The sequence below is a fragment of the Carcharodon carcharias genome, chromosome 3 (assembly GCF_017639515.1).
Source record: "Carcharodon carcharias isolate sCarCar2 chromosome 3, sCarCar2.pri, whole genome shotgun sequence".
Lineage (NCBI taxonomy): Eukaryota > Metazoa > Chordata > Chondrichthyes > Lamniformes > Lamnidae > Carcharodon > Carcharodon carcharias.
The window spans coordinates 14569799-14591391 of record NC_054469.1 but is presented as its reverse complement, the minus strand read 5'-3'; the positions used below and the strand labels follow the sequence as shown (position 1 = coordinate 14591391).

Genomic DNA, 21593 nt, shown 5'->3' with positions numbered 1-21593 from the left:
TAATCCAGAAGTCCAGTCTAATGTCTTGGGGTCATGGGTTCAAATCCCACCATAGTGACTGGTGGAATTTAAATTCAATTAATAAATTTAGAATGTAAAGCTACTCTCAGTTATGGTGACCATGAAACTATCACCAATTGTTGTAAAGGCCCATCTAGTTCACTAATGCACTTTAGGGAAGGAAATGTGCCATCCTTACCTGGTCTGGCCTACATGTGATTCCTGGTCCATAGCAACGTGGTTGACTCTTTACTGTCCTTTCTGAAAAGGTTTAGTTAGAGGGCAATTAGGGATGGGTAACAAATACAGGCATTGCCAGCAAGGCCCATAGTCCATGAAAGAATAAAGAAGTCTTGCTACAGTTGCCCAAAGTTTTGATGAAACCATATCTGGAGTAGTGTGTGAAGTTTTGGTCTCCACATTTAAGAAAAGACATATTTGCATTGGAGACGGTGCAGCAAAGGTTCACTAAAGGTGAGGTGAATAGTGTAGATGCATTTTAGGACAAAGAAAGATTTGCATTTATATAATGCTTTTCATGACCACCAGACTTCTCAAAGTGCTTTGCAGTCAATGAAGAACTTTGAAGTGTAGTCACTGTTGTAAAGTAAGAGTCATGCCAGCCAATTTGTGCACAGCAAGCTCCCACAAACAGCAATGTGATAGTGACAAGATAATCAGTTTTTGATTGAGGGATAAATATTGCCCAGGATACTGAGGTTAACACCCCTGCTCTTCTTCAAAATTGTGCTATGGGATCTTTTACTTCCAATCAAGCAGGCAGATAAGACCTTTGTTTAATGTCTCACCTGAAAGGCGACACCTCTGACAGTACAACTCTCCCTCTGTACTTAAGGGATAGCTAGATACATAAGTACATAACAGAAAAAGGAATGGAAGGCAATGCTAATAGTGTGAGATGAAGTAGGGTGGGAGGAGGATTATCTGGAGCATAGAACCATGGGCCGAATGGCCTGTTTCTGTGCTGTAAATTTGATGTAATCCCCACATTACATGGATTGGCTAGCAGCACAGCCATCACTTATCATCACAGTACCCCTGCCATTGGCAAATTTTTCAAGTGCCATTGAGAGAGAGATAATTTGGTGACAATTATGTAATTGGCACATTCCTGTGCAGAGGTGATACTTTATGCTGGCTGAAGTTCAATTACATTTTTAATGCATGGGATTCAAGGACTTTTAATTGATATTTTAGAGATCGCATTCCATCCAGTTTTCTGTAAAAAAAATACATGATCAGGAGCCTTGATGATATGTTGCAAAAGCCAATTTTTCAATCCCAGTTTTCTGCCTCCATCTTAGAAAACACTGACTCCTGCTGCCATACGCTTCAATGGGCCTGCCAAAGATGTCACACTTCCTCTCAATAGCTGCAAGTTCACCACCAACTGAGTGTATGAGCTGAGATAGGGGAGGTGGTGGCATAGTGGTATTGTCACTGGATTAGTAACCTGGAGACCCGGGGTAATGCTCTGGGGACCTGGGTTCAAATCCCAAGGTAGATGCAGGAAGGATGTTCCTGATGGTGGGGGAGCCCAGAACCAGGGGTCACAGTCTGAGGATATGGGGTAGACCATTTAGCACTGAGATGAGGAGAAATTTCTTCACCTAGAGAGTGGTGAGCCTGTGGAATTCACTACCACAGAAAGTAGTTGAGGCCAAAACATTATACATTTTCAAGAAGGAGTTAGATATAGCTCTTGGGGCAAAAGGGATCAAAGGAAATGGGGAGAAAGCAGGAGCAGGTTATTGAGTTGGATGATCAGCCATGATCATAATGAATGGCAGAGCAGGCTCGAATGGCCTACTCCTGCTCCTGTTTTCTACGTTTCTATAACTAGTCAAATAGCAAAGTGGGTCCTGAGTTCCCGATGAGTTTTGTTCCATCTGTGCCCATCCCAGAAATGCTAGAGGTGACTGAATGCAAGGGGATTGGAGTACAAGCGTAAAGAAGTCTTGCTATAATTGAGACCGTATCTGGAGTAGTGTATGCAGTTTTGGTCTCCACACTTAAGGAAGGATATACTTGTATTAGAGGCAGCACAGTGAAGGTTCACTAAATTGGTAAAAGCAAAATACTGCAGATGCTGGAAATCTGAAACAAAAACAGAAGATGCTAGAAAAGCTCAGCAGGTCTAACAGCATCTGTGGAGAAAAACAGAGTCATAAGGACTCAAAACATTAACTCTGTTTTTTCTCTCCACAGTTGCTTTTAGACCTGCTGAGTTTTTCCAGCATTTTCTGTTTTTGTTTCATTAAATTGGTCCCTGGGATGGGCGGGGGATGGGGGGGGTGGGCTGGGGGGTGCGGTTGTCCTATGATGAGGGGCTGAGTAAATTGGGCTGATATCTGCTGGAGTGTAGAAGAATGAAAGGCAATCTTCATTGAAACCTACAAAATTCTGAAGGGACTTGTTAGAGTGGATGCTGAGAGATTGTTTCCGCTTGTTGGGAACCTAAAACACCGGGGGCACAATCTCAGGATAAGAGGTTGATCGTTTAGGACTGAGATGAGGAGAAATTACTCCATTCAGAGTTGTGAATCTTTGGAATTCTCTATCCAAGTGGGTTGTGGATGCTGTGTTGTTGAACATATTTAAGGCTGGGATAGAAAGATTTTTGGTCTCTGAGGAAATTAAGGGATACGGGAAGCGGTCAGGAAAACGGAGTTGAAGCCCAAGATCAGCCATGATTGTACTGAATGGCAGAGCAGGCTCAGTAGGCCATATGGTCTTCTCCTGTTCCTATTTCTTATGTTCATATGTTCTGAGGTGACCACAGCTACAGTCCAAATGATATTTATTACAATAGCAACTTAATTTGTACTTATATAACAGTTTTAGTGCAAAGAAGTCCTAAGAGCTACATAGATTCTTAATTAGAGAGAAATTGACATCAAACCACACAAGGAAAAAGCAGATGTGGTTACTAAAAACTTAGACAGAGGTATATTTTAAAGAACGTCTTAAAGAAGGAGACCAAGATGGAGAAGTTTAGGGAGGAAATTCCAGAGCTGAAGGCACAGCCACCAATCAGGGATATATAAGAGGCTAGAATTGGAGGAATGTAGAGATATCAGATGATCAAGATAAATTTGTTTTTAAATGCATGATATGGCACACAACAAGTGATGCCACAATTTGGAGCTAGCAGCAATAGCAAATTGCCCCAGAAAGATATCGGTCCAAGCTCTGTTCAGGTGCAAGCCATCTGACCTGTGCAGAGCCCACCTCCCAGTGTCTCGGGAATCTAACATCCTCCCTCCTGCACCTTCTCTCATCTGCTGTTTCCCCCTATTTCTATACTCACTAGGGCATGGCACCAGGAATAATCCAGAGATTGCTACCTTTGAGGCCCTGCTTTCTAGTATCCTCCCTAAAATCTGCAAGGAGGACTTTCTTCCTACCTCATTGGACTCTGGCCATTCACCCTCCTCCCCCAGAGTGCTCTGCAGCTGCTCAGTGACATCCTTGACCCTAGCGCCACGGAGGCACCATATCATCCTCAATTCACATCTGTGGCTGCAGAACTGCCTGTCTGTTCCCCTAATTATAGAATCCACTATCAGTAGTGTTTTCCCAATTTTCCTCCTGTACGCCTTTACAGCTGAAACCTATAGTGCCGTGGACTAGGCACTGGCTGCACTCCCCAGAGGAGCCATCACTCTTGCCAGTATTCAGAATGGAATACCAGTTGGAGAGCAAAATGCAGTCAGGGCACTCCTGCACTACCTGCCTGTGGTCATCCATTCCCTTTCTTCCTGCATACTCTTAAACTGTGAGGTGACCACATTTATAAACATACTATCCATGAAGCCCCCAGCCTCACAGATGCACCACAGCAACACCAGCTGCTGCTCAAAACCTGGAGCTTGAGCCCCTGCAGCTGACAAGTGGTTGTCCAGGACACGAGACATATCATACGAACATATGAATAAGGAAAAGTAGTAAGCCATTTGGCCCCTCAAGCGCTCCACCATTCAATAAAATCATGGCTGATCTGATTGTGGCCTCAAACCCACATTCTGCCTACTCCTGGTAACCTTTGACTCCCTTGTTAGTCACAAATTTCTCTACCTCTGCCTTAAAAATATTCCATGACCCTGCTTCCACCACTCCCTGGAGAAGAGAGTTCCAAAGATTCACGACTGTCAGAAAAAATTTCTCCTTATCTCCATTTTAAATGGCAGACCCCGTTTTTTTAAACTATGTCCCTAGTTCTAGTCTCTCCCACAAGGGGAAACATCCTTTCAGCATCCACCCTGTCAAATACCCTCAGGATCTTATATGTTTCAATAAGATCTTTTTTTTAATTCATTCAGGTGATGTGGGCTTCACTGGCTAGGCCATCCCTAGTTGCCCTTGAGAAGGTGGTGGTGAGCTGCCTTCTTGAACCGCTGCAGTCCACGTGGTGTAGGTACACCCACAGCGCTGTTAGGGAGGGAGTTCCAGGATTTTGACCTCTCACTTTTCACCTCTTATGCTTCTGAACTCCAATGGATACAGGCCCAGCCTGTCCAACCTTTCCTCATAAGATAAACCCCCTTACCCTCCATCCCAGGTATCAGTCGCATGAACCTTCTCTGAACTGCTTTTAATGCTTCTATATCCTTTCCTAAATAAGGAGACCAAAACTGTACACAGTACTCCAGATGTGGTCTCACCAACGTCCTGTACAACTGAATTCCTACTTTGATATTCCATTCCTCTTGCAATAAATGACAACATTCCATTTGCCTTCCTAATCATTTGTTATACCTGCATCCTAACCTTTTGTGATTCATATACCAGGGCATCCAGGTCTCTCTGTACCTCAGAGTTCGGAAATCTCTTTCCATTTAACTAACATGCTGCTTTTCTATTCTTCCTGCTGAAGTGGACAAGTTCACAGGTGGAATTTTCCGTGCCTGCTGGCATCGGGCGTGTTCAGTGGCATGAGCAGACAATGTCGAGAAGGAGGTTGGCCTTCGACATCGTGAAACCAGTTTGCGATTGTCTGCTCAGCCAGTCGATGGCGGGTCATGTTTCCTGCCAGCGGACATTGGGAACCTCATTGTAATACTTCTACATATTATTAGATGGCTAGCCCGCCAGACTCATTCCCCCACGCTATATTGTTTGCCTGTTTCACAACACCACATAAGCGACATGCACCTGGCAAGCTGCACTTCGCTAAGGGCTTTGAGGTCTGTTTGCCTACCTTGCTTCAGGCAACACTCAATCATCAGTGCCAGGCTTTGCAGACAGCACCACAACACTTTTAGGGGGGCTCACGGGCAGGTCTCTACCAACCAGACCAGCCATTAGGTGGGGGTGGCTTTGTATGGCTACAGGGCTTGGGCTTGCTTAGGGAGGGGGAAAAGTGGCCTCAGACAAGGGAAGAGGCTTCAGAGTGAAGGCTTTACTGGGGAAGGAGGGCATCCCAGGATTTGTGTGGGGGCACAAGTTGATCTGTGCAACTGGCCTCAAGATGGTGAGGGCTGAGGAGGCAGTCTCCAGAGCAAATGAAGCCAGATGGAGATGTGAGGCTATATGTCAAAGAATGAGTGGTGATGTCCCTCGAGCTGGCAGTGAGTGAGATGCCAGTGCATGTGTGATGGGCTTGAGTGTGAGAGTCTAGAGTGATGGGATGGTTGCCTTACCCTGGCGGCACGGATGAGGTCATTCATCCTCAATCTACATTGGATGGCCAACCTCCTCTGTGCAGCATTGGCACTGACCACCACTGCCATCGCCTACCAAGCCAGAGTGGTAATGTTGCTGCCCCCCCTGCAGCCAGCTTGGGGGTAGATGACATCACAGCGGGCCTCCACGGTGTTCAAAAGGTGCTCAAGGGATGAGTCATTAAACCTGGGGTCTGCAGTCTTTTTGCCTTTTGGGGCCATCATGTCTTCTGTGCAGCAGTCCTGGGCTAGAAGCACTGAGAGCTGTGCGTGCGGCTGCACTTTAAATATGGCGCATGGTGTGCTGAAGCAGGGAGGTGTAGGCATGGCAGGCAAATGAGAGCCCACCCACCATGGAAATGGTGTGTTTCCTGGGAATGCATAATTAATGTGGCAGGTTTGGGGCAATATGGCATCAAAAACCATGATTTTATTGAATGGCGGAGCAGGCTCGAGGGGCTGAATGGTCTACTCCTGTTCCTATTTCTTGTGTTCTACCACTCTTAGTGTAAATCTAGGATGACTCTGCCCCACATTTTCCCCCACATTGTTATCCTGGAGTTCCCACGTGGAGCATTTGTTATTTAAAGGAATGAGGCACCGTGACAAACCTCTATTTATTGGACTACTACCTGTATTTAACAGAAATAAAGATTAAGACTTTGAAAAATAGCTTAAGATCTTAAAGAGCACTTAATTATTCTAGTTTCCTATCTTAGATCTTAGAGCCTTACCTCAGTATTTACCCTGAACCACAATCTTACTTCCCTTGGTTTCTGTGCTCCTTCCTCTCCACATTAACCAGAGGTTCCCTTGGCACAGTCAATGTTAACTGTAGTTATTAGTTCAGTTCACTTGTCAACAGGTGATGGGCATCAACTGGGGATAGACAGGCTGAAACTGTAGTAATTGGGTGTATGCTTGCAATGTGTCTGTAAATAAATGCTTATAAAGTGGATAAAGATTTGGTCCACTTCTACCCTTCACCAAGTGGCTTTCTGGAAGAAGAGGACAGTTACCCAAAGGTGAACGTTGAAAACTAAGAAAAGAATTTTCAGTCAGAAAACTACAGCTGCGAGAGCAGCACAGTGAAAGGTAGGCAAACACTGCACATACAAACCTCACATACTCCAGAGGGGTCTAATGAGTGGAGGGAGCCATATTTAAAGTGCAGCCGCGCACACAGCTCTCAGTGCTTCTAGCCAAGGGCTGCTGCACAGAAGACAGGATGTGCAGGAAGAGCTACTGGCAAATTTAAATATTGGCTGCAACAAAACAAAAACAGAATTACCTGGAAAAACTCAGCAGGTCTGGCAGCATCGGCGGAGAAGAAAAGAGTTGACGTTTCGAGTCCTCATGACCCTTCAACAGAACTAGGTGAATCCAAGGAAGGGGTGCTTATATTTTACCCCTTCCTTGGATTCACCTAGTTCTGCTGAAGGGTCATGAGGACTCGAAACGTCAACTCTTTTCTTCTCCGCCGATGCTGCCAGACCTGCTGAGTTTTTCCAGGTAATTCTGTTTTTGTTTTGGATTTCCAGCATTCGCAGTGTTTTGTTTTTATTTTTGTTTTTAAATATTGGCTGAATGTTAGGATGATGGTCAAGAAGTGAGGTCCATGGATTGGTATGGAAAGAGTGAAGTGTAAGAAAGTGCAGTCCAAGAAGAGATAGTGAATACAGAAGAGACTCTTTAGTGAGAAAACGACCATGCCCTGAAGAAAGAACCTTCAATAGTGCAAGAGGGTGAGCTCACACTAGCAGTCCCAGCAGAACTGTGCAAGTGGAGGCCATAGCTTGAATGGTTAGACAATTAAATAATGGCCACAGAATATCTTGTACCAGAACTAGAAGCAGAAATTCTCATGATCTTGAAATGTTTCTAGTTGCCAGTAAATTTGAGGATAAACTAGTGAGAGGAAAAACAAGGGGAATTAGACAGTTGGAGAGATCTTGGAGTATACTCTGTGATAAATAAGGGGCTAACCAGTTTTGTCACATAGGTGGATTATACTGAAAATACACTTGCAAGTCGTACTAGAGATTAAAGTGAGACTAGTGGCTAGAGGTTTTGAAGAGTGACTGGGTGTTACAGATGTTAGAGTGGATTCTCCCACAGCTGGAAAAGTAAACTTGAACATTTTTTTTTAATTCATCCACAGGATGGTTGCTTTGCTGGTTGGGCCAGCATAGTTTATTGTCCATCCCTAGTTGCCCTTCAGGAGCTGCCTTCTTGAACCGCTGCAGTCCATGTGGTGTAGGTACACCCACGTGCTGTTAGGAAGGGAGTTCTAGGATTTTGACCCAGTGACAATGAAGGAACGGCGATATATTTCCAAGTCAGGATGGTGAGTGACTTGGAAGGGAACTTCCAGCTGGTGGTGTTCCCATTTATCTGCTGCCCTTGTCCTTCTAGATGGTCGTGGGTTTGGAAGGTACTATCGAAGGAGCCTTGGTGAATCCCTGCAATGCATCTTGTAGCTCATGGGAGTTTAGATCAATCAACATAAATGGAATGTTGCTGCCAGGTGATACATTTCAGAGAGAAGTGTTTCAGAAACTGCTGAAAAAGACAGCAGATGCAGAAAGGAAACTATGCAAACTAAACAAATGCTTCCCTGAATGATGATTTCAGGTACGGTATTTTTCAGTGAGATCTGTTTTGCTGCGGTCAATTAAAAGCAGACCAACAATATTTTATTATTGCAGAAGATAAAAGCTCATGGTGTAGGGGTTAATATATTGGCATGGATAGAAGATTGACTAGCTAACAGGAAACAGTGTAGGCATAAATGGGTCATTTTCTGGTTGGCAGGATGTGATGAATGGTGTGCCACAATGATCAGTACTGGGGTCTCAATGTTTTACAATTTATATAAATGGCTTAGACAAAGGGACCGAAGATATGGCTGCTAAATTTGCTGATGATACAAATATGGGTAGGAAATTAAGTTCTGACAAGGACATATAAGGAGGCTACAAAGGGACATCGATAGGTTAAGTGAGTGTGCAAAGATCTGGAAAATGGGGTTATAATGTGGGAAAATGTGAAATTGTCTATTTCGGAAGAAAGAATATAAAAGCATATTTTCTAAGTGGGGAGAGATTGCAGAGCTCTGAGATTCAGAGGGATCTGGGTGTCCTAGTATGCAGGTGCAGCAAGTAATTAGGAAGGCTAATAGAATGTTATCCTTTATTGCGAGGGGAATTGAATACAAAAGTAGGGAGGTTCAGTTGTACAGGGAATTGGTGAGGCCACATCTGGAGTACTATGTACAGTATTGGCCTCCTTATTTAAGGAAGAATGTAACTGTGTTGGAAGCAATTCAGAGAAGGTTTACCAGACTAATATCAGGAATGGGCAGGTTGTCTTTTGAGGAAAGGCTGTACAGCCCAGGCTTGTATCCACCAGAATTTAGAAGAGTAAGAGGCGATTCGATTGAAACGTAAGATCCTGAAAGGTCTTGACAGGATGGATGTGGAGAGGATATTTCCTCTTATGGGAGAATCTAAAACTAGGAGTCACTGTTTAAAAATAAGGTCAACCATTTAAGATGGATGAGGAGAATTTTTTTCTGCATGTTGAGAGTCTTTGGAACTCTTTTCCTCAAAGGCTGGTGAAAGCAGAGTCTTTGAATATTTTTAGGACAGAGCCAGATAGATTCTTGATAAACAAGGGGGTGAAAGGTTATCAGAGGTTGGCAGGAATGCGGGGTTGAGGTTACAATCAGATTAGCCATGATCTTATTGAATGGCAGAGCAGGCTCGAGGGGCCAAGTTGTCTACTCCTGCTCCTATTTCATATGTTTGTATGTTTATTGGTATCATTTTAGGCATTTTCAAGCTGCAAGGTAATGATTTCTTATAGGGTAATACAGCAGAATTTGAGAAATATGTTATTAATAAGATGACACGATTAAAGTAGAATTTAAAATTGGGAATCAGGCTTATGGGGCTTTTAAATATATTAGTTTAGATATTAAGTAGAACAGATCTAGATAACTTTAAATCAACAATCCTATTTACTCTCAGTCCAGTTAATCACACTAGGTCCTCACATGAAAATAATAAGAACAGACAGTACAATTGCAAAGCTTGATTGTTAAGTTAAACTGGTTGAACACTCAAGACTAGACCAGTTGCTAGTTGTGATGTGTTGGGAGTTAAGGCTATGAAGAAATACCCTAAAGCCAAGAATGTTTAGGGCAAATAAAACATGAAGACAAAAACTAAATTTGGGGAAATGCACACTTAAGTTCCCATCCTTGAATGACACAAAGATCATTAAACTGGCCATTTTTAGCAATGCTTTATGCTAATCTAATCTTCCTGATGGGTATTCTAGTGCAGCTGGTTTCTTAATATATATGGGAAATGTTATCCTTCAGCTTAGAAAGCTAAGAAAATAAAAAGGGATATTTAAAGTACTTTGGTTGCTGAAACACTGGCTTTTGTGAAAACAGTGGATATGGGATCATGGACCTGATTTTAACTCACTCAAAACCCATTTACTTAGAGGCATTTTTGTCAAAATTTTTTAAGTGAGATTCTGTTCAATCGGTGCACTGAAGATAGTATGTCCATTCAATGTTTTGTAGATGATCATTCTTTGTGAGATAATGTTCACCTTAAGAAAAGTGAGAGTGAGAAAAAAGGCTTGAAACAAATGCTGGAGAGAAAGGAAATCTCTAAGATTGAATGGGTGGATGCAAGTCATCAACTGTCAGAACTGTTTTATAAAAATAAATGAATGTACAAAGAAATTAAAGGAGATGCATCTCACTATGCAATGCTTTGTATAGAATACAGAGTTCTTTGATTTAATTTATTTTGACATTTTTGTTGTACATATAAACTCTAATTTTTATTCAGAGAGAAGGAAATCTGTGAATGTTAGCAGATATTGTTAATGTTTCTCTCTTCTCAGATGTCGTCCTTCTCTCCTTCAAACCTGCCGTCATTACCTCTCTCCACAAAAAATATCAACCCTTGACCCCACCATCCTTGCAAACTATCATCTAACCTCCAACCTCCCTTTCTTCTCCAAAGCTCCTGAACACGTTGCCGCCTATCAATTCTGTTCCCAGCTATCCTGGAACTCTGTGTTTGAATCCCTCCAATCAACTGTTGGCCACTGCCACAGCAGTCACAGTTATGAGGGGCAGAGAGAAAGGCTCCAAGCTTCGGATTTAAAGAGGCAAAAGCTGCAGAAAGCAGATTTAAACTGAGAACAATTTGCAAGAGGCAAGAAGGTCCAAAGAGACAACTGAAGGTCTGTAACTCTTTACTAAGGACATGTGATGCAGTGGTACTGTTGACAGCTGAGTCGGTGAGAGTGAGGAAGACAGCTTGAATGCATATGGTGACCCAGGGAAGAGGAACATTGGAAGGAGAGTTCGAAACACTGGAGGTGAACCCTTGCAGAAGGTGTCTGAGAGAAAGAGTCGGTTAGGGAGAAGATTCCAAGGAGAGGTTTTGGAGAGTGGAGATTGGAAACCCTCATGTGAAAGACAGAGTGCAGTGAGACTGGTTGGCTCAGGGTGTGACAAGCATCTGAGGGGGGGAAGGGTGGGAGTTGAAGAGATATCTATAGCATCTGGTCAAAGTGGCATCTGTCACTTAGTTTCAGAGTGCAATATGTCTGACCACAGGGTGCCATAGATTTACATGGACTGTGTACTTACTGTGAACATTAGAGTATAGGATAGCTTTTATAACCTGTGTTACCCTTACACATCTGTATATATCTGTAAACATATAGTTGTGGGTGCAGGAGCATTGTAATGTAGTTCATTTTTTCTTGTTGTTATAAGTTCATTAGCTGACTCCTGTGACTCTGTTCAGTAGCTACTATCCATGTATTTAAACAAACAAATAAAAGTTAGGATCTATCAAGCTGGATTCCATCCTGGGATTAGGCTTGTCCAGGGGTAACCTCAGCTGGGATCATAACAAAGTGGGGCTCTTGCAGGATTTGAAATGTGGACAGCAGGTGATTGGATGTGGAATAATAATTGTTTCGGAAATAGCATTATAAGGTGGGATTGGAAATCCTTGAACATTGTTGGGATCTGTGAATCCTTATAATGTGAGTACGTGGAGGTACTGAGGTACTGGACACAGGAATTGGAGTTGCTGTGAGGTAACTTATACAGATTGGAATTTGAAATGGCTTTGGAGGTTGCTAAGACTTTTTTTTTTTACACAGACAAAGGATGTAACTTTGACTGGTTTACAGAAATTAACCAAGAGTAAGCTAATGGAATTGGCCGATAAATTGGTGTTAGAATTACCCAAAGGGGCGAGGAAAGCAGACTTGGTTGGGATAATAGCACAGTATTTAAAACTGGAAGGGATAACAGAGAGGCCCTGTTCTCCAGGGGTTGAGTCAATTGAGTTAGCTAAGATCCAGTTGCAAATGAAGCAATGTGACCAAGCCAAGGAACTGCAAACAACTTGAATTGGAGGCAAAGGAAAAAGAGGGGTAAAGCAAAGTATTTTTGACTGATGGATAAGAGCATTGAAGGTAGAGACAAAGTATGAAGCTCTTAGGGAAATAATTCTCTTGGAAGAATTTAAAGATTCACCCCCCCACTCCCCACCGCCGCAACCGATGGATGCTTGTCACACCATGAGCCAACCAGTCTCACTGCGCTCTGTCTTTCACACGAGGGTTTCCAATCTCCACTCTCCAAAACCTCGCCTTGGAATCTTCTCCCTAACGGACTCTTTCTCTCAGACACCTTCTGCAAGGGTTTATCTTCAGGGTTTCAAACTCTCTTTCTGACGTTCCTCTTCCCTGGGTCACCACGTGCATTCAAGCTGTCTTCCATGCACTCTCTCTCATCGACTCACATGCGCATAGCAAAGAGTTACAGACCTTCAGATGACTCTTTGAACCTTCTTGCCTCTTGCAAGCTGTTCTCGCTTTCTGCAGCTTTTGCCTCTTTAAATCCAAAGCTTGGGGCCTTTCTTTCTGCCCCTCATTCTTAACTTCATTTAACAGGACCTTTTCCAGGTTCCTGTCCTTCCTTTGACTAGAGGTCTTCTTTGGACTTTCCCTTCTTCCACTCTCCTGGATTTCAGGGTTTTTCATTTGCTTAGAACTGGCTATCTGTCTCTCCTAGGCAATTTCCTATGCCTGGCAGCTATCTTCAAAACCAGCTGAACTCCAACAGCTTCCAAATCAAAACTGCTGTTTCTAGCTTTTCTTTGTGTCTGTGGGAGGGATGTGCCTCTCTGGACCCCTGTTGCTAGGCAACAGCACAATTCTTGTACTCTTATTTGATAACTTCATGAATCATAAACTCTCATTAGCAATGCAGGCACCTTTTTAAAGTGAAACAAAAACTCAATTTGACCTTTCTTAACACACAGAAACAGAAATACAAATCAAACTTAAACCTTAAAGCTAAAACTCATTCCTAACATGCATAAATACAAATGTAACATACTTAAACTGTCCCCATTTCCTAACATTAGTGAAGGCACCCCTAGGTAGCAGTGACCATAATACGATTGAATTTTACATTCAGTTTAAGGGAGAGAGGAGTGGGTCTGAGACTATGTTTTTAAACTTAAATAAGGGCAATTATGAGGGCATGAAAGCAGAGCTGGCTAAAGTAAATTGGCAAATTAGGTTAAGGGAAAGGTCAATAGAGATGCAGTGGCAAACATTTAAGGGGATATTTAAGGGGATAATACACAGAATAGATATATTCAGATGGGTAAGAAAAAGTCCAAAGGATGGATACACCATCTGTGGTTAACTAGAAAGTTTAAAGATAGTATCAAACTTAAAAAGAAAATTATATAATTGTGCAAAGATAGGTGAAAGGCCAGAAGATTGGACAGAATATAAGGAACAGCAAAGGATGACTAAAAGATGAATAAGGAGGGAAAAATTACAAGAGAAAGGTAGCCAGAAATATAAAAACAGATCGTAAGAGTTTCTATAAATATTTTAAAAAGAAACGAGTTAGCAAAGTGAGTGCTGGTCCTGGAGAAAGTGAGTCTGGAGAATTGATAATGTAAAACAAGGAAAGGGCAGATGAATTGAACAGTTTTTCATCAGTCTTCACTATAGAGGATATAAAGTAACATCCCAGAAGCAGCTATAAATCAGGAAATGGAAGGGAGGGAGGAACTCAGGAAAATTACAATCGCCAGAGAAGTGGTACTGAGTAAATTGATGGAGCTGTGGGTTGACAAGTGCTCTGGTCCTGATGGACTTCATCCTCGGGTCTTAAAAGAAGTGGTTAGTGAGATAGTTGATGCATTGGTTTTAATTTTACGAAACTCCTTAGATTTGGGAAAAGTCCCATTAGATTGGAAGATAGCAAATGTAACTCCATGGCCTGAATCTTCTGGTTGGTATGCGGAGGCGGGCCCCACTCGCTGATGCATAAAATGACATCAGATGTGCGTCCCGATATCCCCTCACATCATTCCAATCTTCAGTTCAGTGGGCGCGCACCGGCGTCAGCTGCACGCCTTCCGAAATGTCAAAGGCCTATTAAGGCCATTTAACAGCTAATTAAACTGATTGTCTAGGCTGTCTGTCCAACCTTAAGGTTGGTGGGCAGGTGAAGAGCCCAGGCAAATTCATTGACCTGTCCCAGCTCATGTGAGGGGACATGTCCGAATAATTTTTTCTATTCTTTCTTTCTATTTTTGATAATGAAATTAATCTCCCTGAGGCAGCTCCGTGCCTCAGGGAGATTTCTGCGCTCTTTCACGTGGACGGTGATTGGCTACGCACCCGCCCACGCCTGGTCCCACCCATCCCGCACAACGGGAGAAAATTCTCACCCATTATTCAAAAAGGGAGGGAGACAGAAGAGCAGGAAACTACAGGCCAGTTAGCTTAACATCTGTCATAGGGAAAATGTTAGGAACTATTATTAAGAAAGCTATAGCAGGGCAATTGGATAAGTTCAAGGCAATTGGGCAGAGTCAACATGGTTCTGTGAAAGGGAAGTTATGTTTAACCAACTTATTAGAGTTCTTTGAAGAAGTAACATGTGCTGTGGATAAACAGAAACTGGTGGATGTACTGTACTTAGATTCCCAGAAGGCATTTGATAAAGGGCCACATCAAAAGTTATTGTGGAAAGTAAAGCTCATTGCATGGGGGTAACATATTGGCACGGATAGAAGATTGGCTGGCTAACAGGAAGCAGAGAGTAGGCATAAATGTGTCTTTTCAGGTTGGCAAGATGTAACAAGTGGTGTGCCACAACGATCAGTGCTGGGACTTCAACTGTTTACAATTTATACAAATGACTTGGATGAAGGGTTGGATAGGATGGTTGCAAAATTTGCTGATGACACAAAGTTAGGTAGGAAAGTAAGTTGTGATGGAGACAAAAGGAGACTACAAAAAGATATAGATAAGTTAAATGAGTGGGCCAAGGTCTGGAAAATGGAGTATAATGTGGGAAAATGTGAAATTGTCCATTTTGGCAGGAAGAATATAAAAGCATATTTTCTAAATGGTGAGAGATTGCAAAGCTCTGAGATTCAGAGGGATCTGGGTGTCCTAGTGAATGAATCACAAAAGGTTAGTATGCAGGTACAGCAGGTAATTAGGATTGCTAACAGAATGTTATCCTTTAATACGAGGGGAATTGAATGCAAAAGTAAGAAGGTTGTGCTTCAGTTATACAGAGCACCAGTGAGACCACACCTGGAGCACTGTGTACAGTATTGGTCACCTTATTTAAGGAATGATGTAAGTGCATTGGAAGCAGTTCAGAGAAGGTTTACCAGACTAAGACCTGGAATGGGCAGTTTGTCTTATGAGGAAAGGTTGGACAGGCTAGGCTTGTATCCGCTGGACTTCAGAAGAGTAAGAGGTGACTTGATTGAAACGTGTAAGCTCCTGAGGGGTCTTGACAGGGTGGATGTGGAGAGGATGTTCCCTCTTGTGGGTGAATCTAGAACTAGGGATCACTCTTTAAAAATAAGGGGCCGCCCATTTAAATGGAGATGAGTTGAAATTTTTTCTCAGAGGGCCATGAATCTTTGGAACTTTCTTTCTGAAAAGACAGTGGAAACAAAGTCTTTGAATATTTTTAAGGCGGGGTGGATAGATTCTTGTAAGCAAGGGGATGATAGGTTACCAAGGGTAGGCAGGTGCAGATTTGAGGTTATTATCTGATCAGCCATGATCTTATTAAATGGCTGAGCAGACTGGAGGGGCCGAATGGCCTACTCCTGCTCCTTGGTCGTATGTTTACCTTGAGATGTGCTTCCAACCACATATTCGCATCATCACTAAAACTGTCTAGTTTCATCTCTTTATCATTGCCTCTCTCTCTCCTTGCTTTGGTTCATCTGCTGCTGAAACACCTGCCCATGATTTTGTTACCTCTAGGCTTGACTTCTCCAATGCACTTGAGTTCAGCCAAAACTCTACTGCCCATGTCCTAGCTCAAACCAAGTCCAGTTCTCCTATCACCCCTCTGCTCGCCTATCTATATTGGCTCCCGGTCAAGCAACATCTTGATTTTAAAATTGTCAGTCTTGTTTTCAAATATGAACATACAAACTAGGAGCAGGAGTAGGCCACTCAGCCCTTCAAGCCTGCTGCGCTATTCAATAAGATTTGATTGTAACCTACCCCCCGATAACTTTTCATCCCTTGTTAATCACTAATCTATCTAGCTCTGCCTTTAAAATATTCAAAGACCATGCTTCCACTGCCTTTTGATGAAGAGAGTTCCAAAGACTCACGATCCTCAGAAAAAATTTCTCCTCATCTGTGTCTTAAATGGCCGATCCCTTATTTTTAAACCATGACCCCTAGTTCTAGACATCCTTTCCACATCCATTCTGTCAAGATCCCTCAGGATCTTAAAGATTTCAATCAAGATGCCTCTTACTCTTCTCAACTCCAGTGGATACAAGCCCAACCTGTACAACCTTTCCTCATAAGGCATTCCTGTTATTAGTCCTTCCGTGGCCTCACCCCTCCCTATCTCTATAATCTCCCCCAACCTCTCAATGCTTTAGTGCATCCCCAATTTTAATCACTCCACCATTGGTGGACCTACCTTCAGTTGCCTCGACCGCAATCTCGAATTCCCTCCCTGCACTTCACCACTTCTCTACCTCTCTTTCCTCCTTTATGACGCTCTCATGACCTCTTTGATCAACCTATTGATCATCTAACCCAACATTGCCTTATGTGGCTCAGGGCCATATTTTGTTTTATGATGCTCCTGCCAAGCACCTGGGGACATTTTATGTTAAAACTGCTATATAAATATGAATTGCATTTGTAATTGCATATTAATTATGTTTAAATGTATGCAGGTGGTGGGAATTAACTAGGGATTCACTTGTGCCTCTATTAATAGACATAGACTTTGGGTTAAGAGATATATACCTGTAATATGTAAACCTGTAGAAAAACCTTATAAAAGGGTATAAAGACTGGCTCCAGTTCTATCCTTCAGCAACTGGTTTTCTGGAATATAGCAGCAGAAAGGTAAACTTAAAGGCAAAATTACTCCCCATTCCTCTGGGCTATTCTCACAAGTAGCAGATGACATTGCTGGAAGTATGGGAAGAGGGCATCCACATTGTGCCTGAATATTGGGTGTAATGGGAGATTCAACTGGGAAAGATGAAATAAAATAAACTTAGTAAAAAGAAACATAGCAAATATCATAGACGAAAAAAATCCATTGCCTATTGAAGCCCCTTAGTCGAATACGTTAATTCTCCACGCGTAACATCAAAGTATTTTGAGAAGCCCCAATATACTCATGTCTATCCTTGATAGATTCTTCCAACTTTGGCTTTTCTCATAAAATGTTCTTTCTGATTGAATCTCAGGAGTGTATCTCCCTCAGGGCTTGTTTTCATATCCTTTTGGATACAAGTGTATCTCTTTTTTGTTGCATGGTTACCAAAACTAAACAAAATTCTCTTATTGCAAAAGTAAGTACCATTGTTGGACAAAGGGGATAGTAACAAATGGGGCAGGGGTGGGGTGATAACACACTTCATCAGGAGTAACCCATAAGTTCCATCGAGTCTTCTCCATCATCCAATATCATGGCTAAATTTCTATATCAATTCTACTTTATTCTGTCCTGCTCCCTTATCCCTTGATTCCCATTGTGCCCCAAAATCTATTGGTTTCAGTCTTGAATTTACTTAATGACTGAGCATTCACAACTCACTTGGGTACAACATTTCAAAGAATCACAAACTCATCTAAGTGATTGCTATAGATTGTAAACAGGCCCAAAGCTCTGTGGCACTCTACTAGTTACACCCTGCTATCATGAAAATTACCCATTTAGTTGTATTCTGTTTTCTGTCTGTGCTAGAATCCAGTCACATGAGCCCTAATGTGTGTAACAACCTGTTGTGTGACACCATATCAAATGCTTTCTGAAAATCCAAAAATACTGCACCCATCCCTATTTACTCCATTATTTACACCCCAAAAATTCCTAGTAGATTCATTTTTCATAAAACGACATAAACATATTGTGATTCTCATAGTCATACAGACATTACAACACAGAAAGAGGCCATTGGTCCATTGAGTCCATGTTGGCTCTCTGTAGAACAATTCAGTCAGTCCCATTCCTCCATTCTATCCCTGTAGCCCTGCAAATTTATTTCCCTCAAGTACCTATCCAATTTCCTTTTGAAGTCATTTGTCGTCTTGGCTTCTACCACCTCCGTGGACAGCAAGTTCCAGGTCATTAGCAATTGCTGTGTAAAAAAAGTTCTTCACATCCCCCTTGTATCTCTTGCCCAAAACCTTAAATCTACCCTACTTCTTGTATCATCAGCTAATTGGAAAAGCTTTTCTTTGTCTACCTTGTCATAATCTATCATAATCTTGTACATTTCTTTCAAATCTCCCCTCAATCTCCTTCGCTTCAAGGAGAACAACACTTGCTTCTTCAAAGTAGCTAAACCCTCTGCATCTCCTGCTCCCCACCCCCCACCCACCTGCCCATCCCTGAAACCATTCTGATAAATCTCTTCTGCACCCTCTCAGGGACCCTCAAATCCTTCCTGAAGTATGGTGAACAGACCTGGAAATTGTGGCCTAAAACATTGCTTCATAAATGTTCAATATAAACTTCCCTGATCCCATATGATTTGCAAACTTTTCCCTCACTTTGTCTTTCTGTCTTCAAAAATCTATGCAAATAAGCCGTCTACCCTACACACTCTTTAGAACTGTGTCATTAAGAATATATCTCTCACCCTATCCTTTCAGGAACCCTGTTATCACACCCATAATAATAGATTGTAGAATTTTTCCTGCTGATGTCAAGCTAACTGACTTACAGTTCTTTCTCTTTCACCTTTCCTGAACAGCAGGATTACAGTGTTGAGATGGCAACCTGGTGCTTTTGTTTTATATAAAGCCAAACCTACACGTGGATTAATGTATAAAACATACTTCAGCCTCATTGCTGTTCCTCAAAGAAATCTATTGTATATTTTGCAGCATGCAGCGATACTGTTATGAAGCTGACAAGGCAAGTGCGACTGATGACCTAAGTGAACAATGGCACCATCCCCAACTCAGCTTGAACAAACTTGGTACTCGCACTGATGAAAATTCAGCACTTGAGGAAATTATACTTGTGTGCGGACACTGTGAGGAGCAAGAAGCATCTCCCATAGCTCACAGTATTAGCAGCAATGGCTTGGTGGTATCCACTCATTTTTTTATTTATTCACGGGATGTGGGCTTCGCTGGCTGGGCCAGCATTTATTGCCCATCCTAATTGCCCTTGAGAAGGTGGTGGTGTGCTGCCTTCTTGAACGTCTGCAGTCCATGTGGTGTAGGTACACCCACAGTGCTGTTAGGAAGGGAGTTCCAGGATTTTGACCCAGTGACAGTGAAGGAACGGCGATATATTTCTAAGTCAGGATGCTGAGTGACTTGGAGGGGAACTACCTGGTGCTGATGTTCCCATCTATCTGCTGCCATTCTCCTTCTAGATGGTAGTGGTCATTAGTTTGGAAGGTGCTATCTAAAGAGTATTGGTGAATTCCTGCAGTGCATCTTGTAGATGGTACACACTGCTCCTACTGTGCGGAGGGAGTGAATGTTTGTGGATGTGGTGCCAACCAAGCCGGCTTCTTTGTCCTGGAGAGTGTCAAGCTTCTTGAGTGTTCTGGGAGCTGCACTCATCCAGGCAAGTGGGGAGTATTCCATCACACTCCTGACTCGTGCCTTGGACAGGCTTTGGGGAGTCAGGAGGTGAGTTACTCGTTGTACGATTCCTAACCTCTGACCTGCTCTTGTAGCCACAGTATTTATGTGGCTAGTCCAATTCAGTTTCTGGACAATGGTAACCCCAGGATGTTGATAGTAGGGGATTCAGTGATGGTAATACCATTGAACATTAAGGGGTGATGATTAGATTCTCTCTTGTTGAAGGTGGCCATTGCCTGGCACATGTGGCATGAATGTTACTTGCCACCAGTCAGCTCAAGCCTGGATATTGTCCAAGTCTTGCTGCATTTGGACATGGACTGCTTCAGTATCAGAGAAGTTGCGAAAGGTGCTGAACATTGTGAAAGCATCAGCGAACATCCCCAATTCTGTCCTTATGATGGAAGGAAGGTCATTGATGAAGCAGCTGAAGATGGTTGGGCCGAGGTCACTAACCTGAGGAACTCCTGCAGTGATGTTCTGGAGCAGAGGTGACTGACCTCCAACAACCACAACCATCTTCCTTTGTTCTAGATATGACTCCAACCAATGGAGAGTTTTCTCTGATGCCCATTGACTCCAGTTTTGCTAGGGCTCCTTGATGTCACATTCGGTCAAATGTGGCTTTGATGTCAAAGGCCATCACTCTCACCTCACTTTTGGAGTTCAGCTCTTTTGTGCATGTTTGAACCAAGGCTGTATTGAGGTCAGGAGCTGAGTGGCCCTGGCAGAACCAAAACTGGGCGTCAGTGAGCAGGTTATTGCTAAGCAAGCACTGCTTAATAGCACCTTTGATGACCCCTTCCATTGCTTTACTGATGATTGAGAGTAGACTGATGGGGCGGTAATTGGCCAAGTTGGATTTGTGCTGCTTCTTGTATACAGGACATACCTGGGCAATTTTCCAAATTGCCGGGTCGATGCTAGTGTTGTAGCTGTACTGAAACAGCTTGGCTAGGAGCGTGGCAAGTTCTGGAGCACAAGTCTTCAGCACTATTGCCAGAATATTGTCAGAGCCCATAAGCTTTGCAGTATCCAGTGCCTTGATATCACGTGGAGTGAATTGAATTGGCTGGAGACTGGCATTTGTGATGCTGGGGACCTCCGAAGGAGGCCGAGATGAATCATCCAATCGGCACTTCTGGCTGAAGATTGCAGCAAATGCTTCAGTCTTCCCTTTTGCACTGATGTGCTGGGCTCCCCCATCATTGACAATGGGGATTTTTGTGGAGCCTCCTCCTCCAGTGAGCTGTTTAATTGTCTACCACCTATACAATGTACAGTACCCTGGGTGTATTTTTCTGATGATTGTATGTGCCTGCATGCCACTGTAATGTTAAGTTGCTCAGCAGAGCAAGGGATAATAGCATCATCCATAGTATGATGTATAGATTCACATGGTAATAGACTGAGAGAACTGTCTAGAAAGAACATTCTGGAAGCAGCCTGCATGGAGGTAACAGCACCATGCAAGACAGTAACTTGTAAATAGTTAAAAACTAACAATAAACGGTTCATGTCTACAATAAAGACCTTAATAAACGGTTCATGTTTAAATGTACAAGTCTCAAGATCTCATCATTGAGACACCACCGCACACCATATCACAATATGGTTGCCAGCAGTGGGCTATCAGTGCTATCAGCATAGTACAACATGGTTGGCAGGGGTCGTTGCCTCTACAAGATATCACCTCAGGGATAG

General features: G+C 42.8%; 1 long non-coding RNA gene across 1 annotated transcript in view; it reads left to right on the top strand.

The window, feature by feature from the left end:
• LOC121275777 overlaps positions 1-19404 on the top strand; it is a 128624-nt gene extending 109220 nt beyond the window's left edge. The window contains exon 3 of the long non-coding RNA XR_005942562.1: positions 19173-19404. This is a non-coding gene — a long non-coding RNA (uncharacterized LOC121275777). The remainder of the gene's footprint in view (positions 1-19172) is intronic.
• Positions 19405-21593: the final 2189 nt, after the last annotated feature.